Genomic DNA, 20,838 nt, shown 5'->3' with positions numbered 1-20,838 from the left:
AGCCATGAAAAAGAAGAAAGTTTTATCCTTTGCAACAACATAGATGGACCTGGAGAACATTATGCTAAGTGAAGTGTGCAAGTCAGAGAAAGACAAATACCATATGATTTCACTCATAAGTGAAATCTAATGAACAAACTAAGCTAACAAGGAAAATGGGGCCAGACTCATAAATAGAGAGCAGCATGATGACTAGTTGGGGGATATGAGGTGGTGGAGGGACTGAGCAAAAAGGAAAAAGGACTCATGGACATGGACAACAGTGTGGTGATTGCTGGGGGTGGGGAGTGTATAAATGTTAATGGGAAAAAGTTCAATATAGATTAAAAAAAAGAGGTATCAGTCCTGCTCTGTGGAGGTAGCTTAGCACTTGGGGAAATGGTGTGAGCATTAAGCAGTATTTGCGACCTAATCCAGTTTCACTCCTGGTACTCATCATTCCAGCTGTAACATGAAAATAATTTTTTGTCTTAGCTTTCTCACTATTTAGAGAAGCTGTCATGTTCATGCTTTGAAGCTACATTTCATAGTATATATAGTAATTTTCAATAGTTCTCAGAAGAGAAGCTTAATTTTAGAATCTGATATTGTATGTGAATCAAGTTATATGCACACAAGATGGAGTTGCAAAGGCATAACCTGATAAATGAAGCATTTGTCACTTATAAATAGCATGCAAAGAGTCAGAGGCAGGAAAAGGTGTGGTGATGATGTGAACTTTTGCTATGTAGATCTTAGCAAGTTTCAGATGGCATATTTTAACAAGTTTAGACAAATGTGCTTGCTATAAAACAAGTCATCAAATACGGATTGTTACTTGGTTTTGTTGGACTCAAGAATCTGTCTTATTTCACTCTCTTGCAAGGTGCTTTCTTTAATTCCATTAAGGAAGCTAACAGTGTAAAGATAACACATAAATCTGAATTCCCACACAGGAATGTTTAAGTAGATCTTAAAGATAGACTTTTAAACCAGTTCCCATCAAAAGCCTTTGCTCTAAGGTATGCAAGGATAACAGGTAGGGAGGGAAATGTGTGGACTGGGCTTATAGCCATTTGCCGCCTATCTCTTGCTAGTGACTTGTGGTGGGTGGCACAACTTCCCAGACTCTGAGATTATAAGATTTAGGATAATCAGATGAGTTATTCATCAGCTGAAGATATCCCAAGTTTGATGAATGGTGATTTGTCTACTCTGGTCCTGACCCAGAAAACCCATAGGTGCCATATTGGATGAGTTCTGCTTTAGACTCAGACTTTTAGGGCATCCTTAGCAATAGTGGGAATGACACTGGCCATGTAGGAACCACCCAAATATAGAAATGTAAGTCCCCAGAAATAATCCCTGGGACACCCTGGACTGAATCTCATCCCTGCTTGATAAAGACGAGGCTGACCCAGAGCTATTCCAGCTTCTATGAAGCTAAAGCTCAGGAGATATACAGCAAATAAATACATTTTGACAGCCTAAAAGAATGAGTAGATAAATAAGCTCCCTAATTTTGTTCACATATTGTGTCAAAATCAAAACTGACTTCTACCTGCTCTAATATCAATTCTATAGAGATCTATCTAAACTGACAATGTCAATTATTGAGCCACAAAGGCATCACACTTGGTTTTTCAACTGGGAAATATTTTTTCTTCCTTTTTATATTGTGGTGAAAAACATATAGCATGGAATTTACTCTCATGACCATTTCAAAGTGTACAGTTCAGCAGTGGTAAGTAAATACACATTGTTGTGCAACCAACCTCTGGAACTTTTCAACCTGAGAAAACTGAGACTCTCTCTGTTCCCATTAAATAACTACTTACCATTCCCTACTCCTTTCAGCCCTTTGCAACCACAATTCTACTTTCTATTTCTATGAATTTGACTACTCTAGTACCTCACATAAGTGGAATATACACTGTATTTTTTCATCGGCATTTTCACTTAGCCTTATATCCCTAAAGTCCACCCAAAGGTTATCATTATCAGAATTTCTTTCTTTTTTTAAGGGTCAAACAAATGTGCATATTACATTTTTTTTGTCCATTCATCCATTCATGAACACATGGGTTGCTTCTCCCTCTTGGCCATTATGTAGAAGATATTTCTTGAAATAGTGATCATAGTCATCCAACAATTTAGTACAAAATACTTGCCTTCCCTAGATGAACTAGAACTTTTCATCTTTAATTATAAATTGCATTTTCCTTTGCTAAAAAATGTTTACTTTTTGTTTTTAACCACGTACATTGGTTTCAGAGCGGGGAGACGTTTAGAAGCCATGTCAGGTCTTATTACACAATTTTGGTAAGACAATTTCTATCATAGATTTCTAAATCAGGCACTCCTTTCATGTCTGACATAGGGCCTTCCTCCTTTTTATAAAGATAAGGTCTATACTGTCAATAGAAGATGCACATGGGAGATTATCATCAGACAAGTTGATTCAGTGATGAGCTTCTCTCTCTTGCGTGCCTCTTGTGTGTAACCTTTTGGTTCTCAGGATGACGCCCAGCCCACTGAGGTACACCAGGCAGGGCTTCTCCACCTTTTCAAAGTGAGTCTGTTATACACAGCCTTAAGGCTTCCCTTCTGTTCTCTAGATTGACATCTGCACATCAGATCCATCATAGGAGCTTTTAAAAAATACATCAGCTTGAGTTTCTCTCCAGTCCTACTCAATCAGAATATGGGAAAATTTGGTTGTGGGACTGTAATCTGGTTTTAAAGTCTTCTGGTTGGTTCTGATGTGCATATCTGTAGTGGTTGATTGGAGGAGTATCTGTAGACATGGACCAGGTGCTGGTCAAAAGAAAAAAAAAAAGCAGTGTGAGTGTCCTGAGGACATGTGTGTTTTTGTATACATGAGGACACGTAGGCAGACATGAGTGTGAGTTGGGAAGCATGAGCACAACAACTCCAGAAATGGAGATTTCTCTGGGGGTTGGTTCGTATAACATGTCTGCTGTAGAAAGAAAGTAGTTGGAACAAAGGAATCTCAGGTTTTGGGAATCATACTATGGTATGGAAGTACAGTTAAGAAATTTGTAGAGTACATCAGCTTGCTTTCTTAGGGCAAATATCAAGAGATAGTAATTAAAGTACCAAACTGCATCTAACCATTCAAAGCTCTGGCACACCACCCTCCCTGACTCTTACTTGGAGGAAAACATTTCAGTCTTAATTCTTATTTCCCACCCACAGTGCTCTTGAAACTCTTTGCAGGTTACAACAGCTAATAAAAATTTCCACACCTGTTTTCACACTCATTGCATTGTTCAAAGTTATTTCAATGACTTTCATAGCTTCAAAGAAATCTAGCAGGAAAATTCTAAGTCCTGTTCTGAACTTTGCCAGTAACACAGTAATCAGAGACAAGTGCCTTGATGTTCGCTTTCTCTAATGACAAATGAATATTTTAAAAACCACCTCAGGGTTTACATATGGATGAATTAACTCATCTTGGTTAAATGCTTTGAGCCTCAAATTTTCAAAGTGAGGTAGAGAACACAGACAATGAAAAGCATACCTCAAGGAAATCTCTTTTTAGTCCTACCATTATATTTTATTTTTGTTTAAAAAATAACAAGATTTTTAAAATTAGCAACTCATGCTTTTTAAATACTTTAAATTCCTTGATAACCCCCATGTGCACTTATGCACACAATACACACACCCCCACACACATGCACACACACACCATAAAAGAAATGCCATTTTTATGGCATAAAGTATATCCCTGGAAAAAAAACCTCAAAAGTCAGCTCACGTAATTTTTGTCCATTATATTGGGAGAAAAGTTTATGGGAACTTAGAGTACTCCAAGGTATTCCAAAATATGAAAAGGAAGACTCTTAAGTCACCCATAAAGGTTTAATGTGTTATATAGTTATTAACCAGGTTTTGATCATTTGCATTGTTTCTGTTTATCTTTTTCTATCCAAAGCTGGAGTCACATAGTGCCTATTTTTAATGAGAGAAAATATATTATTTAATTTCTTCTCTATTATTTCTTTTAATCTTTTAATTTTTTAAAATGGGACTGTTAGTACAATCTTCTATGATAGAGTAAGTAGGGAAAATATGCAAATTAGTTAAAAAATTATTCTAGAAGCGGTATTTCTATCAACCAGAAAGAACCAAGTAAGCACGTCATCAGGGACTGAACATTTCTACTGGACTGATCTCAATTTTCCAAGCACATAATCAACTGAAAAATATTTAGTCTAAGACTTTTGAGGATATGTTTTTCTGACCATTCCAAAGCAGATACAATTTTAAGAGAATCCAGCTCATTAGAGAGAGCTGGTTTCCTGAGATTCTCAATAATTTAGTTCAGTTCAGCAAACATTATCTACTATGTTCCAGCCTCTGAACTAGATGCTGGGAATGCAAAGATAAAGCATAACCCCTTCTCTTTGGAATCTCTTATTTTGTGAGAGAGACAGAGATAAATTTTCAATATAGTGTTAAACAGCACAGTAGGTACAGGTCCTCCGGGAGCACAGAGATGGGCCCTCAGCACTGCCTAGAGGGTCAAATAAGGTCTTTTCTCTTTAAGAAAAAATATATTTCAATTAAAGTTGACACTCAATATTATTTTATATTAGTTTCAGGTGTAGAGTATAGTGGTTAGACATTTATGTAATTTACAAAGTGATCCCTGATAATCCTAGCACCCACTTGATATCTCACATAGTTGTTACAATATTATTGACTATATTCCTTATACTGTACTTTACATCCCCATGACTGTTTTGCTATGACCAGTTTGTACTTCTTTTTTTACACTTTATTATTGTTTTATTTTTATTTATTTATTTAAAAAATTGATTGGGGTTACTGGTTAATAAAATTATGAGGAGGGACCCAAAATGGACTTTATTTATAAAAATTACATATTTATTCTTACATGTTTAAACTTTAGTTGCCTTCAAAGTACTCTCCATTTGATACAATATACCTATCGAGACTTTTTTCCACTGCTCACAACAGCTTTTGAACACATCAATTTTAATGCCTTTTAGTGATTTTGACATTTTTTGTTTCACTTCTTTCAGATCAAGAAAACATCTCCGAGGACTTTTTCATCCAGAGAAACCAAAAAAAATCATGTGGCAAGACCAGGTGAATAGGGAGGGTGAGGCGTGGGGGTCATGCCATCTTGGGTCAAAAACTGCTGAACACTCAGCCTGTGTGGGCAGGTGTGCTCATAATTCACAATGGGCAAATGCGTTCAAAGAGTCTTCCAAAAAAATTCACTGAAGCCTAATGCAGCCTCTCACAACAATGCCAGCTGGTACATATACTGATACAGATGGGTTCCTAGAACACTCACCTATCGGGGGAAGCCTGTACTTCAAGTGCCTGCCCTCCCGGAGATAATTGTGGATTTTTTGGGGGCCCCCCCTCATACATAGGCTTCAGGGGTACAATTTTATAACACATCATTGGTATATTGTACTGTGTGTTCACCACCTCAAGTCAAGTCCCCTTCCATCACCATTTCATTTATCCCCCCTTTATTCTCTCCTGCCTCCCTGCTACCCCCTCTTTCCATCTGGTAATCACCATACTGTTGTTTGTTTAGGAGGTTTAAAAAATTTTTTTTCTTAATTCCCTTACCTTTTTGCCTTAGCCCCTCAACCCTTCTCCTGTCTGTATCTATGAGTCTGTTTCTGTTCTGTTTGTTTGTTCATTAATTTTGTTCTTTAGATTCCACATATAAGTGAAATCATATGGTATTTGTCTTTTTCTGTAACTTATTTCACTTAGCATTATACTAGGTCCATCCATGTTGTCACAAATGATAAAATTTCATTCTTTTTATGGCTGAGTAATATTCCATTGTGTATGTGTACCATATCTTCTATATCCATCAGACAATGGGCTTCCATATCTTCAGGGAAGATCCATGAGAGTCAGAACCACAAAGCCTACATGACATGGATCTGGGATTCAGATTTCTGTAGGAAGTCTTCTTCGCCACTCATTTCCTACATTCTTGTGATATCTTTGAGTTGGTGGGTGGTGTATTTTTAGTCATTGTTCCCAGCTGGAAGGCCTCTTCCTCGCTTAAATGTACATTCAGGGGAAGAACAGCCCCATCCTAGCCCCATACCATGCACGTGGCCCCCATAGTCTGACTTCCATTCCTAGAGGAGATATTACATGAGCTGAGTCTTGAAAGATGGATAGGAGCTAGATAGTTTAGGAAGAAAGGGGTAAAGGGGTGAGGTCACCACAGTATGTACAAGACTGAAAGTTCATAGACATTGTCTGTATAGGAAACCTCAAGAGGCCAAGTTCAAGGGATTAAGATAAAAATCAGGCTGGATAAAGGCTGGATCATGGACGATCTTTTATACAGTTCTAGGAAGTTTGGGCTCTTTCACATAGGGAATGGAAGGCGTTTTACACTTGAACAAAGGCATGCTATAGACAGATTGCCTTGACTGTATGAGGTGGGTAGCATTTTAAAGGAGAAAGTCTAGCTGTATGGGTTTCAGTTATGAAAGGATTTCAGTGGCCCAAGTGAATTGAGGAATAGTTAGAAGGCAAGAAAATTTAGGAAGTAAAGTTGAATTTGGGTAATTAGCTCTGTGTTTGTGGGGTGGTGAGTGGTGGGTGGTGGTGAAAAAAGAAGTATTAGTTTCCTAAAGGCAGTGGCTTTCAAACTTTTGTGTATGATTTCCAAACCTCAGTGTCTATAAGGATTACCTGGTAAGTTTGTTAAAAATGTCAGTGCAGAATGTTGGTGAAGATGACAGAGTGGATTGACATGGAGAGACACCGTTCCCCCTCAAGTCGTATGGTGACACAGAAACATATCAATACAGTACAGATTCAAAAACATAAAAAGCCCCAAAGCAGGAAAGTAAAATGTTATATCTGGATGTTAAGAATACAATGGGAACTCTAATCAAGTGTGTAATTTTGGACAGGACAGGAAATATAGCAGTCTGCAGGGGCGCTGTGAACAGACATGAACCTTAGAGTGGGAGTTCTAAGATCAGTTAGGAATGGGAGTCAGACGGTGGGGACCCCGTGCTCTGATCCTGGGATGGGCCTGTTCTCCTCCTGAATGTGAATTTAAGTGAGGAAGAAGCTTTCCAGTTGGGAACAATGACTAAAAATACACCACCCACCAACTCAAAGATATCACAAGAATGTAGGAAATGAGTGGTGAAGAAGACTTCCTACAAAAATCTGAATCCAAGATCCATGACATGTAGGCATGGTTCTGATTTGTATGTATCTTGCCATACAGAAACTATGAGCCAAAAAATGTAAAAAATGGTTCAGAAATAATGAAACATGAAGGGTTCTAGGAGACATGAACTTAGGCATGAGTACTAGGAGCTCCCATGGAATCCGTCCTCACTGAAGTGTAAGTTCACAGATCAAAGTGACAAGAGCACAAGAGCTGGCACCACACTGAGGGAGGGTGCGGCAGCATCCAGGACAAACAGAGCTCATACCCAGGAACTACCGATAACAGAGGAATCCGAAAGGGTTTTCAGTGTTCAAGATAATTTTGAAAATCATTTGACAAAAATAAGGTATTAAGGAGAAACAACAGTAGGAAAAGAATTAAGTAAATGTTTGGAAACAAAAACTGTAATCATTGAAAAATATCTGTGCTAAATTGTAGAATAGATGTAGCAGACAAGAGACTTAGGATACGGGTAGATGATTCGGGTAAACTCGTGAGAACCTACAGAAATGAAGAGAGGGAAAATATGGAAGATCAGTTAAGAGACAACGAGTAGAGAGGCGAATCTCCATTGTAAGTCTAACATGCTTTCCAGAAAGAAAGAAAAAAGAGAAAGAGGGAGAAGCAACATTTGGGGTAAAACTGGTGGAGAAATTTCCAGAAATGAAGGAATACATCATCCCTCAGGCTTAAAAATTATATTGAGTTGTAGCAAGGAAAGTTTAAAGTGGGCAACTTGGGTCTTGATTGTAGAGATTCTAATTTACCAAATATTGATCACCATAAATATTTATAACCTTCAATATCTCCTGACACACCTATGACCCATTCTTGGAACTCACAGTACCCCAGCACTTCAGCTGGTAAATTGTGAGATAGACCAATAATTAGATAGACATGTGGGCTCAAAGCAAGTCATTTTACTTCTCTAGGAGCTAGCGGTCATATTCAAATGTTGACAGGAAGGATCTAGTTGAGAGGAGGAGTTTAAACATACAAGAAAAAAAGGAATAGTTGATATTCTAAGATTCCTGAGATGGGGGGAGAGGATTGGATATAAACCCAGGTAAACACTGGCCAAGAAGAAGTAGGTACACCTGTGTGTGTGGTAGTAGGAAAAGAGTTCTGATTCCATTTCTAGGTTGATTTTAGCTTTAAATGGTAGAGGTTTCAGCATCAAAGCTGAAAGGAACTCAGTGTTCCTATTTGTAAACCACTGAGACCAATTTAAATACAAAAAGAATGTACTGCTGAGAACCTTAGAGCATCAGACTGGGAAACAGGCTGGACCCAGGGAGTGCAATGCATGGGCCAGGACAACAACCGCACCCTCTGACAGAACCATTTTGCAAAGCCACAAGCAGCTCAGTGGCAAAGTCTTCACTGTGGCACTGTGTGGTGGGGGCTTGCTATGGCTTCTGCTGCTACTGTCTCTGCTGCTGTGGAACCTGGAATTCGCTGCTGCCCCAGGGGATTCTCCATGCCCGTTTTGAGCAGCTCCAATTCCTTATCTCCAGTTTAGAAATGTACTTCCTATTGGTCATTATCATTCACCTTAGCTGCAATGGAAGCTGGGAAGTGATCTGGTCTGTTTGGTTACCTGATGGACTCTGCTTCTCTTACAGACCTATATAATAGAGCACCCCGTCATCATAGGTAAGGAGTTTAGGTAGCTAAAATTGTCCACCAAGATTGCTGCTACATCCCATGGAGTACTTCCATTTGAATTAGTAAAAGATGGCCCATGGAGATAGAGGCATCTTTGTGCATTAGCCATTGGAGTACCTTTGAAAGAATTTTTTTAAGTACTCTTTCCTCTAGGGGGGTCCTTTCCTGAGTCAAGGTGTTCATTCTGGCAAGCAGAACGCAGCTGGATATTAGTGCCCACCCTTGCCCCTCAGCTGCGTGTCCTTATTCATGACATGACCTACCTAACTACTGCATTTTCAGACCATAAGACACAATTAGGTTTTAGATGAGGAAATTAGGAAAAAAAATTTTTGAAGCAAAAAATGTGGTAAAATATTTAATAACATAAATAACATAATATTTCACCAATGTATATGTAAACACAACTCAACAGCAGCACTAACAACCATTATTCCTCCCAAATTTGGGGGGGAAATGTGTGTCTTATAGTCTGAAAAATATAGCACATGTAACATATATAGTTCCCGATGGCTCTGCACTTGCCAAGGATAAGGGGATTAAATGCAATCATAAAACCTCCTGCACAGAGTTGGCAGATTGAGGCGGCAGCACTGATCCCAACTCTGTAATCCACAAGGCCTTTGTTTTACGACCAGCCTTAAAGCCATAAAATATTGCTTCACAATTGGCAGATGTTATCAGAAAGGCAAATAAACTCCCTTTTTTACTGTTGTTGCTCTTATCCACAGCCTCATCTGAGTAAGTACAGAAGTTTGAACAAATATGATAAATTCAAGTAATTTTATTTTGACTCCAGATTTGAAAGGTCTTACAGGAATTTTCTGAGTCTCGTCTTGAGAGATTCTTTTTCATGAAAGATTTTTCTTAGCCTAGAAAATCCAAGCTGTCGATCTTGAATCAGTCTAGGAAACAGGACTGGCTTTAGGAAAATGTATTACTGAGAAGTTGAAGATTTGCTTCCTTTCGCTCTGCCTTGTACTTCTCCCCTCTTCTCATGGGTCTGTGTGTTTCTAACGAAATCCAGGTATAAATCACTTGGTGACATTTTGACTTTTTTTATGAGCCTCAAAAGGACTGAGAGTATGTGACCACGTTGAGGGTTCACTGTGGGATAATTCTAAGAGGACACAGAAATGCTTCCTAGGCTGTAGCCACAAGAATCAGCGAAGACAAGAAAAGAGCAGTGACTCAATAGTTTGGCCTTCAATTACATAGAAAAGGAAAATCGACTTAAAATAGAAAAGAATAAAATAAATTTTTTTACAGTAGATGTGTTAAAGGAAGATGAATTAGAGCACAAGTATGCTTTCCCCTGTGTTTTGTTTCCATCAGATTGAAAATAAGACACAAACAGAAAGTCCAGACCTCCTGCTACTTCTCGTTACTTCCTTTGATTTGATCCCCAGTGATGTTGTCACACTCAGGTCTCAATTAGCCCTCAGTAGTGGCTCTCTGGAGTTTCTGGATGAGAGGCTTTGGGGCTATTAATCCAGATGGAAGGGTGTGGCCAGGGACTGGTGTAGGCCTACCTTTGCATTGGAAGCACACTGTTTTAGGTTAGCTCATGTTCTTATCATGCGAGTTTTGAGGGATGAGGGCTCTTTACTCTCCAAGCTACCCTTTGCTGCTATCACTGATATGCATACTGCAAAATGAATGTCTTCAGTTTCCCAATCACTTTCTTAAGACTTCTCCTGTATGGTCAGCACATATGTGTTAACGCAAGTTGCCTGAACACGAATCCTGCTTTACATTTCCTGACCAGACATTCCACGTCTGGTTGTGGAGAGTTAGTTCACTTGAATCTTTAATGGGCCTTTTTCCTTTTTTAAAAAAAAAACACAAACCACATTGTCCAGAAAAAAAGTTCCTGACAAACAACCAAAGTGACCAAGACGTGCTCACTGAAGCATCCACCCGCTCCCGTTAGGATCTCACCCCTGTCTGAATCTCCATTTCTAATGAGAAAAACAATGGTGACAGTGGAGGGTGAGAAACAAACACGCCTGCCAAAGAAGCCACCTCTCAGACACCAATCGGATCTGAGTTAAAGAATTTAAAGGATGTTAAATTTCCTTTCAGAAAAATTATACTGATTTACAGGCTCACAATGTCTGTCTCCTACCTTGCCTATCCTGTTTTCTAAATCAAACTTTTAGTTTTGCCAAACAGAAAGATGCAAAATTACATCTTATTTATAGTTATTTTGAGTTATTTTAATCTAATTATACAGAAAGTCAAATATCTGTTTGTATTTGTCCATTGTTATATTGGGTTTAAATACTAGTTTAAAATTATCATTTTCTCTTAATATCATACCACTAATATTGCTCTATATCTTATTTTTTAAAAGATTTTATTTATTTACCTTTAGAGAGGGAAGGGAGGGAGATAGAGAGAAAGAGAGAAACATCAATGTGCAGTTGCTGGGGGTCATGGCCTACAACCCAGGCATGTACCCTGACCAGGAATCGAACCTGTGACACTTTGATTCGCAGTTCACACTTGATCCACTGAACTACGCCAGCCAGGGCTGCTCTATATCTTTTAAAATAATGATGTTTTTATTTGAAAAATATCAGTAGCAAAAATGTAACTGAGTAGTCATTACATAAATTTCAAGTGAAGTAGCTCATTGAAAGATGAGTTAATGATGGAGGAAAACTGTGAAGAATAATTATGATATTTATCAGATAGGCTAGGAGGCAAAAGTACCCTGAATAGAAGAAGCCAGCATGAGTAAAGGCATAGAATTATTAAAATATAGATTAATACCAAATGGCAAAAATACAAAGTGGACAAAACCCAAAGCATAGTAAGGATTTGAATATGCAGATTCTTAAAGGCTATACTAAGAAAATTTAATGTGTAGAAAATAATGGGCCATATATATTTTTTAACACTTTTTATTTATTTTTAGGAACATCAATGCGTGGTTGCCTCTCACAAACCCCCTACTAGGGACCTGGCCCACAACCCAGGCATGTACCCTGGCTGGGAATCGAACCAGCAAGAACTGGCAACCTTTTGGTTCTCAAGCTGGCACTCAATCCACTGAGCCACACCAGCCAGGGCTATATTTTTATATAGTAGGTGGACATTTGGAAATAGCACTGGACCAGTGGAGGGAAGATTTGGGTCAGGGAAACTAAAAAATCAAGTTGAAAAATAGTAAAGGCCAGGGCAGAGAAGCACTGTGGGAATGTTCTGTGGGGAAAGTATTGATCGAACATTTTTCAAGATGGAATTGACATCATATGGGAGGGAACCAACTAGTCCTAGGAATGGGGACGAGGGATGAATCACTGATGTTTCCTTGATTTTTTGCTTCGTTGTCTAGGTGGATGGAAACACCTTTAACTGAAGTAGGTAACACAGAGAAAGGTCAGATTCTTTTGTCGGGTAAGGGTGTGTGGGGTGAGAATGGGTACAAGATAGGTCCAATTTTGAATTCAAGGTACACATAGGAGGTTGAGGGGAAGAGCCAGACTTTAACGTATTCATTCATTCAACAAATATTAAATTCCTACTTATCCAGGTCCTGTTCTAGGTTCAGGGGATAATATGGTAGTAAAGACAAAGTTTTGGCTTCTACAGAAGTTATATCCTAAGTGAAAGTAGCCAGAACATCAATTTCAGATTTATAAGAAGTACATTTTACTAGCTAGGAATGCTAAGGTACATGAAAGCCTTTTGTAGAGTTAATATGTATTAACTCTAAAAAACTATAAAAATAGTTTTTTAACTATAAAAAATAGCACATATATGTCCCTCTTAGCATAATTTTTACATATTAAAATGTTACAGAAATTTATGGCTTTGTTTTCTTTTATTACCTTCTGTTGTTTCTGCTTATCCACTTGAAGCCGAGGTTTTGCTCAGCAGTGACATCCTCATTTATTACAAAGTCATATAGGGAACTGTAAAATATGTTATAATGATTTGTTTTATGACAAAGTCTTCAGAAAAATTGGTGGTTAAACATACCTCCCTAAGCTTCAGCTGGCTTTGTTAACTAAGGAGACTGTGCAGATGACCTCAAATGCCACCTCCTCCCTGAGCTAAGTCAAGTCTGTCCAGTGTGGTTTCCTTGTCCTGTTATTTCAGCTCTCCTCAATACCATCCTCAGTTTTCCTTCATCATCCTGCTGTGCCCACCCCGTCCCTCAGGCCTCCTCTGAGCCTTATCACATTGGTGCTGATGATTCTGTGGAAGAAAAGCTCACAATCTTGCATTTTAATGACACTGTGCAGTATTGGTTTCTAATCTCAACTGAGTTCTCAAAATGACCCAGCAATTCCTCTGAGCCTCTCTTAAAGCTTGCTCTTACTTTTTTTTCTCCTTTTGTTTATTTGTTTGTTTGTTTGTTTTGGCTTACTCTTATTTTCAACAGTGGCCAGGTTAGGCTGTCGATACTATTCACAAATCTCCTAAAATAATCAACCTCATTATAACCTCAGTGGATGACCTTGCTCACCTACACAGAGAAAATAACCTCACTTAGTAAACAACTCAGGAGGGAGCTCCCTCCACTTTGGGCCCCAGCGTCCACTGAGTTACTTGCCCAGGCATCCAACCTTCCCCTCTGACCCTGCAGCCACAGCAGAAGAGGAGCCTCCCATCTGCAGGTGGGAGAGGCTCCTCTGTTCCCATTGTCCTCAGATGCTCTGGGTCCCATCTCCTCCTACTGTCACTCAATTTTTCCCTTCTGACCATCCCTTCTCCTGTATCTTCAAACTGTCCTCTCTAGATTTATTCTTAACAGTTATAGATATGCACAGGATTTTCCTGTCTTAAAAAACAAATGACCAAATAAACCATCATGTTCATCCCACCACTCCCTCTAGCTATCCTCTCAAAACCAGACTTCTGGAGAGAGTCGTCTACCTGCATAATATCCACTTGTCACCTCCCTCTCACCCTTCCCCTCCCCAGCGTGCTCCAGTCTCCATGACTGATCCAGAGGTGTTGACTGCATGAAAATGTTTGACTGATTGAATGAAGTTAATTATCTCAGGTCACTCTCAGCTTTTAAATAATTTGTAGGATTATTAATTAATAAGGGTTTTCCATTTGAAGTATATAAGAGCACCATTCTTCATGGGAGACAATTTATATTGGGTGAGTCATCCTAAATACTTGATTACATTCATTTGACGTAAAGCATCTCTTCTGTCAGAACTGATCACTTAATGAAATTTAGAGGAAAAAAGACATGCTACCCTTTGATAGACCAGATTTTGATTGAAAAAAAAACCCACCTCCATTCCATAAAATCACTATTTTGAAGTAAATGTGGAGACAAGATTAAACTATGGGTGGTTGAAATTGCTTTCAGCCTTAAGTCCTTACCTCCCAGAAGTCATTGCCTGCCACACAGATGTGCCTGAAGGGTACTCTTTTTTTGGACTATAGTACTTTTCACTAAGAAAGCCAGGCTAAAACCCATAGGTAAGGTAGGAAGAGTTTTCTGGTAATGAACACAGTGACTTAAGTTTGCTTCTTGTGGCCAGATCCTGGATGCAGTCTTTCCTATGGTCTGCATGTGAACATCGTACACACTCAGGGGACAACACACTGGACATACCAAGAACTACATATGTCACATAGTGTCTTTAGATGATAGCAGCTATTTCTTAAAATGAAAACTTTGTTTTTCCTGCTTTGCTTGGATAGGAGTATTCACTTGTTTTATTCCAAATGTGGCCTTTTCAAGTCAGTCTAGCTCCCTCCGATTACCTTGAAGTTATTTATCTTGCACACATGACCCGTCTTGAGAACAGAGAACAGCGGTGAAGTTTTGCTTTCTTTAAAGAACCACAAAGAGAAGGGTGGCACCCTTTGGCTTAGAGTTAATAAACAAGTAACAAAAGCCAAGGCCCTGTGAAATGGTGGCACAGGGCCCTTTGTGGCCACAAACATTACTTCCTCCTGTCTTCCCAGGGCTATGTGGTGTTTTAGGAGCACCTGCTGATGGTGTCAGCTGCCAGAATATTGCTGGCACCACATGGTACAAAACAACAAAGGAGCAAACACAGGGCAGTGCTGGCCAAGCGGCCCGGCAGGCTGCCACCGTGAATACACAAAGAGCAGCCACACCATCCATATCCTGCTGCGTCCCCAAAACATCTCCCTGTCTGCTGCTCAGCCTTGCCTCCCCAACCATTGTCCCCATGAGAGGTGACCCCAGTCTAGCAGGGGACATAAAAGATCCACTGGGTCACTCCAAGTGACCCGGGGAGGCGTGGATACCCTCACAGGGCAAGGTGAGCATTCCAAAGAAAAACTGCTCGAATTAAATCACACCCTTAATCTGGCAGGGCCTGGGGCTCCCTTATATTTCAAGCACAGGTTATTGGTTTTTGACATGTAACTTTGAGGTCTGTCAAATCCATTCCTGAAAACTCCTGTCGGATCCATCACAAAATTTTTTAATTAAGTTGTCTCTAAATCCAACTACTCCATTAAAAAGTTTTATCTACTTTGAAAATGAGACTTTGAGGTACACAGTGCTGAAATGACTATCCCTGCAGCTTTAGGTATAAAATTTCACTATTAGAAATATAATCATTGCTTGCTCCGGGATCTGTCAAAGCACATATTCAATTACTAATAGCCCACCAGAGTTTTCTTAGGAATAGGATACATTAGAGCAGGGCCAGGAGAAAGATACAGAAATGGAGGCATAAAGGCAAAGAAATATAAACTGGGGAACTCTTGAAAAAAGATTGTTGTTCATTTCACATCCTTAAAAATTAGGGCTGGATCTAACACAAAACTCAAATTCATAACAATAGCAGTCATATATCCGGTATCCCAGGAATGAACACATTCCTAACATGCCAATAATAAAGAAAATTAAACAGTCACACCAGAATATGATTATACATTTGTGCATGCTATTTTCCCCCTTCTGACGCCCTGTAGAGTGCTACCAAGGCCAGTGGCATAAAGAGAGGAGGGAAGAAAAGAATGGCTGACGTGAAAGCCTGCAGCTCTGGGGTAGGGTCTGGTAGTATGCTCACTGCCATAGACTGGGCCCTAGAAATGGACAGGGCCCTGGCTTAGTCAACAGATATTAATTATTTGGATAATTATTGCATAAATCATAATAAAGTCACTGGGAAAAAATATGTCACCAAAAGATGAAAGAATCTTTCTCGATAGAACCACCATGAAACAAGGGGAAGTGGCAAAGCCGAGAGTGTACACTGTCCCAGGTGCTGTAAAACTCAGACTCCTCGTGTTTGGGGATGACGTGCAAGAAAAGGGCCTCCCAACAGACCCAGTACAGTGGGTGTCACGTATGACAGCCCACTTCTGCTTCCACTTCTTGTGACCTTCCCCTCCTCTGGAGAAGAAGGGGATTGGCCTGGTTGCACCGAAGATCTCACAGCTCCAAGTTCCAAAATTCTAGAATATGCTCATTCCTGGACCTCCTTGCTTGCAAGTGGGTAGCATTCACTTCATTTTAAAATCTGAATTGCCACTACTTACAAATTGGAATATATTACAGAAAATTATGGATGCACAACTTCTCTTGAAAACAGGACTGGTCACATCATTTTGGGAGTCCAGTGCAAATTAAACATGCAAACACCTTGTTCAGAAACGAGTAAGAGTTTCAGGACAGTGGAGCAGTAAGCACGCATGGGCCCTTCCCAGTGCAGGCCTGGTGTGACTGTGCAGGCTGCATGCCTGTGGAGCCAGCACCAGTTGAAAATTCTGAGGAGCTGGTGGCAGGGCCCACATTTCTCAGACACCAATCAGTGGGAGGAGAGCGGTGGCTGTCCCTTTAAAACACTCCCTGTATTTCCTACGCTGAGGCCAAGTGTCAGTCAACATACCTCACTTTATTTGCTCAATTGCGTTTTTTTCACCCTGTCCTTACTGAACTTATTTATATGACTTGTCTGGCCCCTGAAGAAATATGAGTTTGTGTCCTTTGGCCTAAAGGTTAAAACTGCCCATACAGAGACTTGCTTATTGATTACCCATGGGGGCAGTGACACACTACAAGGCTTTTATTGCTACCTGAAAGTGGGGGTCACCCACACTCAGGTTGGACAGTTCTTTTGGTTCTAAGTGCGATCAAGGGAGAGGGGTTACATCGAGTAATGCAAGACTGCAAGGTGGATGCAAGCCCTTCACTTTAGGATTCAAAAAAATCCATTATCTTATGTGCACCTGAAAGATTCTGTTCTAAAAACTAAAAAGAATAAGAAAGAAAAGGCCCACAAAATTAGCAAGTATCAAAGCTAGTTTTAAAATTGCTCTTTTAAAATCAACATGTATGCAAAGTGTTGAGTATCAGTCATTCTGTTTGACCCCATCGGATGTACTCTGATGAAGCTTTCTCCTGAAAAGAAGACATCATGCTCTGTGGGAAGCTGGAGGGTAAATCTGGAGGGCTTAGCTCTTCCCAAATGGTCATATATTCCAAAAGCATGTGCTTCGTTCTCTTTCATGGTGAACCTCAGAACTCACCATCAGCTTGCAGTGTATTATGGACCAAACTTTGGCTGCTGTTTTGCTAAGAGCACATAAAAATATCTTTCTGTCAACAGTTCCTTTTCCCCTTTGTTTGAACCCGTTATGATTCCTGGCACCACAGTATTTCAGTTTTCTGGACCATTTCCAGGCTAGGACTTGTTTCTATACAAGATTTGTTCTATACAAAACCTGACAAAGTTCAATGGTCAAAGTTCTGGCTGACTCATCCTGCCAGTTTTCTCCTGCTTGGTCAACATTCTTTATACCTCATTTCCTAGCTGTAGCCTTTGCTAGCACTTTTACACTCATCTAACTTAACCACCCACATGGTAAATATTTGGTAAGTACTTTATACATGACTAAATAAAAACATAACAGATTTATCCTTTAAGCAACCAGTATGATGAAACATATTGCTTTTTAATGCTTTTAATAACTCTCTTGTTATTTTTACTCTTAAGCCAAGATATTCATGAATACGTTATCTTCAGTCACAACAGATCTTTTTCTCAAAAGTGCTTGAAGAAAAACATTGATTTTCTAGAGCCTTGTTGTAGCCCAGGAAAAGTGAAATGATTTAGTAAAATATATTTTTAGCATGTCTCCAGTTTTGCAGTTATATTTATTTGGTTCTACTGCAACTTATGCTTACTGTCATAGGCATGTAAATTGCAAGTATTCCTACATGTATGTCTAAATTTTGTTCACTTGTTTGGGAAGTCCTTAAGGGAGGAGATCGTGAGTGCGCTTTGCCCTTGAGCATCATCCTCCTACACCCTCGGGACTGCAGGGCGCTCTGTGTCCGGGGTTGCTCGGTTGGTACAGGGACGAATGAGATCATTGGATGACTGCAACCCTTGAGCCACTCAACCTCAAACTTTATTCCTCTTCGTCTTTTTCTCTCTTCAACCATTTAACTTCTTACCTAGTTATTTGAGAATTTCAAGTTTTGGGACTCTGTGTGATACTGCTTTTTAAAATAATGGTTCTATTTTCTATTTTCTATTTTCCTTCAGGTCTTCATGGCTGGAATCATTCTCCCTGAGTGTTCTGCCACCTTCACCCTTTCCCACGTCAATCTACCTGCTGTCCTTGGACATGCCAACCCAAAACCTGCCTTTACCCTCAGTGTTTCTCCTAACCGTCTTACGTGAGTCTGCCATATGGCTCACAGTGGTTAAGCACCAATTGTCATTGAGTTTTCCAAGAACTTTCCATATGCTGTTTTACTTAGTTTCACAAAAGCTTATGAAATAGGTACAAATATTATAAAATATCATTGATTCTCTGACACATTACTGAAATAGAATGTGGCCTAAAAAATGGAGTATTGGCAGCATTTAAAAAGCCTCATGGCATATCAAATGATGATGTGTGCATGCTCCAGTCCATGGAGTCTTAGATTTGAGGAAATATCATATCCCCGTTCAATCGACAGGGTCAGAGAAGCTGATTGGAGGCCATGAAGCCATAGAGCCCAAGCTCTTGACCAGAGTCCTACAACTTGGGGCAATGATCCTTGCTGTTTTTCTTTTCTCCATAATTTCCTCTTCATAATGACATTTAAATATATCATTTTATTTTTTAAAGATTTTATTTATTTTTAGAGACAGGGGAAGGGAGAAAGAGAGGGAGGGAAATATCAGTGTGTGATTGCTTCTCACACACCCCCACCTGGGGACCTAGACCGCAACCCAGGCAGGTGCCCTGTCTTGGAATTGAACTGGCGACCTTTCAGTTTGCAGACTGGAACTCAATCCACTGAGCCGCACCAGCCAGGGCTAAATGTGTCATTTTAAAAACCAATGATTCTTTTCACTGTGATTTAAAGGTTAATACACAGTCACTGTAAATGCAGAAAATTTAGAGAAAAAATGTAAATCAACTTGAATCCTACTAAGTTATTACCATTTACCATTGCCAACATTTTGATATACTTTTTCCTAGCTTTTTTCCCCTTATGCACATTCATGTACATTTATAGCACTGATAACATACCAGTGATGCAGTTTTGCATCTCTTTCTTTTCATTCAGCATTGTATGGTGAGCATTCTCCTGCATTGTCACATGTTCTATGATGACATGACTTTGAATGCCGTCCCACTTACTATTGTTGGGCTGTACTATAATTGAACATTTAGAACGTTGCCAGGTTTCAGCACATGCACAGTTTGAGCACACACAATAAACTGCCTTATTGTTGACTTAGGGTTCCAAGAAGAGTTCATGCTTCTTTTTAAGTTATCATGTTCTCCTCAGTTTATCAGTAGAATGAAAAGAGTATGTGTCTCCCATATAGAAGAGCTGTCAGCTGTCAGCTCTTCTATAATCCAGAGATTATAAAATCCAGAGATCAGGTGGGAAACATTTCCCTAAAGAGAACACCAATGGCTTCCTATGGAGCTGCTACTTGGCATTGTTCAGCCTCTTTAGAAGGGGATTTTATCCCCACTAGAAAAGGCCTGGGCAGTGAGTGTTCTTGCAGTTGAGTTACCATAGCAGCAAGGCCTTTGCTCCATACAAGTTCTGATCCTGTCGCTGAGGTAAAGGCTATAGACTGGACAGAACCCTGCTTTCCAGTGATAGTTTGCAGACTGTGGGGCACATGCAAACAGTGGATATGGAAATCATGGGCTGGGAAATTTGATCTAATCACTTTCAGGGCTTTTCACTTTCTTAGTCTCATTTTCTTCTTACCTCTTCTCACTACGAGCAGTAGAGAGGAAAATCAGCAAGTAATCATCACAGCAAAGCTTAGTCTTAAAAATGGGCAAAGAGAACTGAAGAAAGGGACATGGAAGAGTCAGTAGGATGACTGCACATTCCTGACAGCCCATCCGCTAATCCCCAGAAAGACGTTTGGTACATGTTCCCACCTGCAGAAAATAACCTGTCATCTGTGGCTTTTATTTTCTGGGGAAATTCATGCTCACTGTTGTGATTAAAATGTGTCTTGAAAATTAATGTCTCTTGAAAACTGAGGGATATTTTCCCAGTATTCCTAATTAAAAATCTTCAGTAACATCTTTTAATTTTCAGTGGAATTATCTAGAATTCTCTATGTAACCATGACTTTCTCTAAGTGAAACTAAGGCACTCCATTATCTCTAACTGTTCTGTCCTCGTCAACAGTTACTACATGTCACCTACATGTGTGACACTGTGGGGTGCTCTAGGGATCACCACGTGCAAGTATTGCTCTCCCAGAGGCTGTCAACTGAACTGAGTAAGAGAATGTGTTAGGGATCAGGGAGATGAAATGAAAGAGTGAACTGGTTGTGTTTGTGTGCGGGGGCAGAAGCCAAGCAATATACAGGGTCCAGGACAAATAATGCCCCTCTTAATCACAAATCATGGCATGTAATTCTGTAACATAACAATATCACACTCAAGCACATGATATGACACTTTAGGTGAAATATTCCAATTAACGCTGAATTATTATACCTGGGAGTGGTGGGGG

This window comes from Phyllostomus hastatus, unplaced genomic scaffold, assembly GCF_019186645.2.
Source record: "Phyllostomus hastatus isolate PE091 unplaced genomic scaffold, TTU_PhHast_1.1 phas_contig_254, whole genome shotgun sequence".
Taxonomy (NCBI): Eukaryota; Metazoa; Chordata; class Mammalia; order Chiroptera; family Phyllostomidae; genus Phyllostomus; species Phyllostomus hastatus.
Note: the sequence above shows the minus strand (reverse complement) of the source record.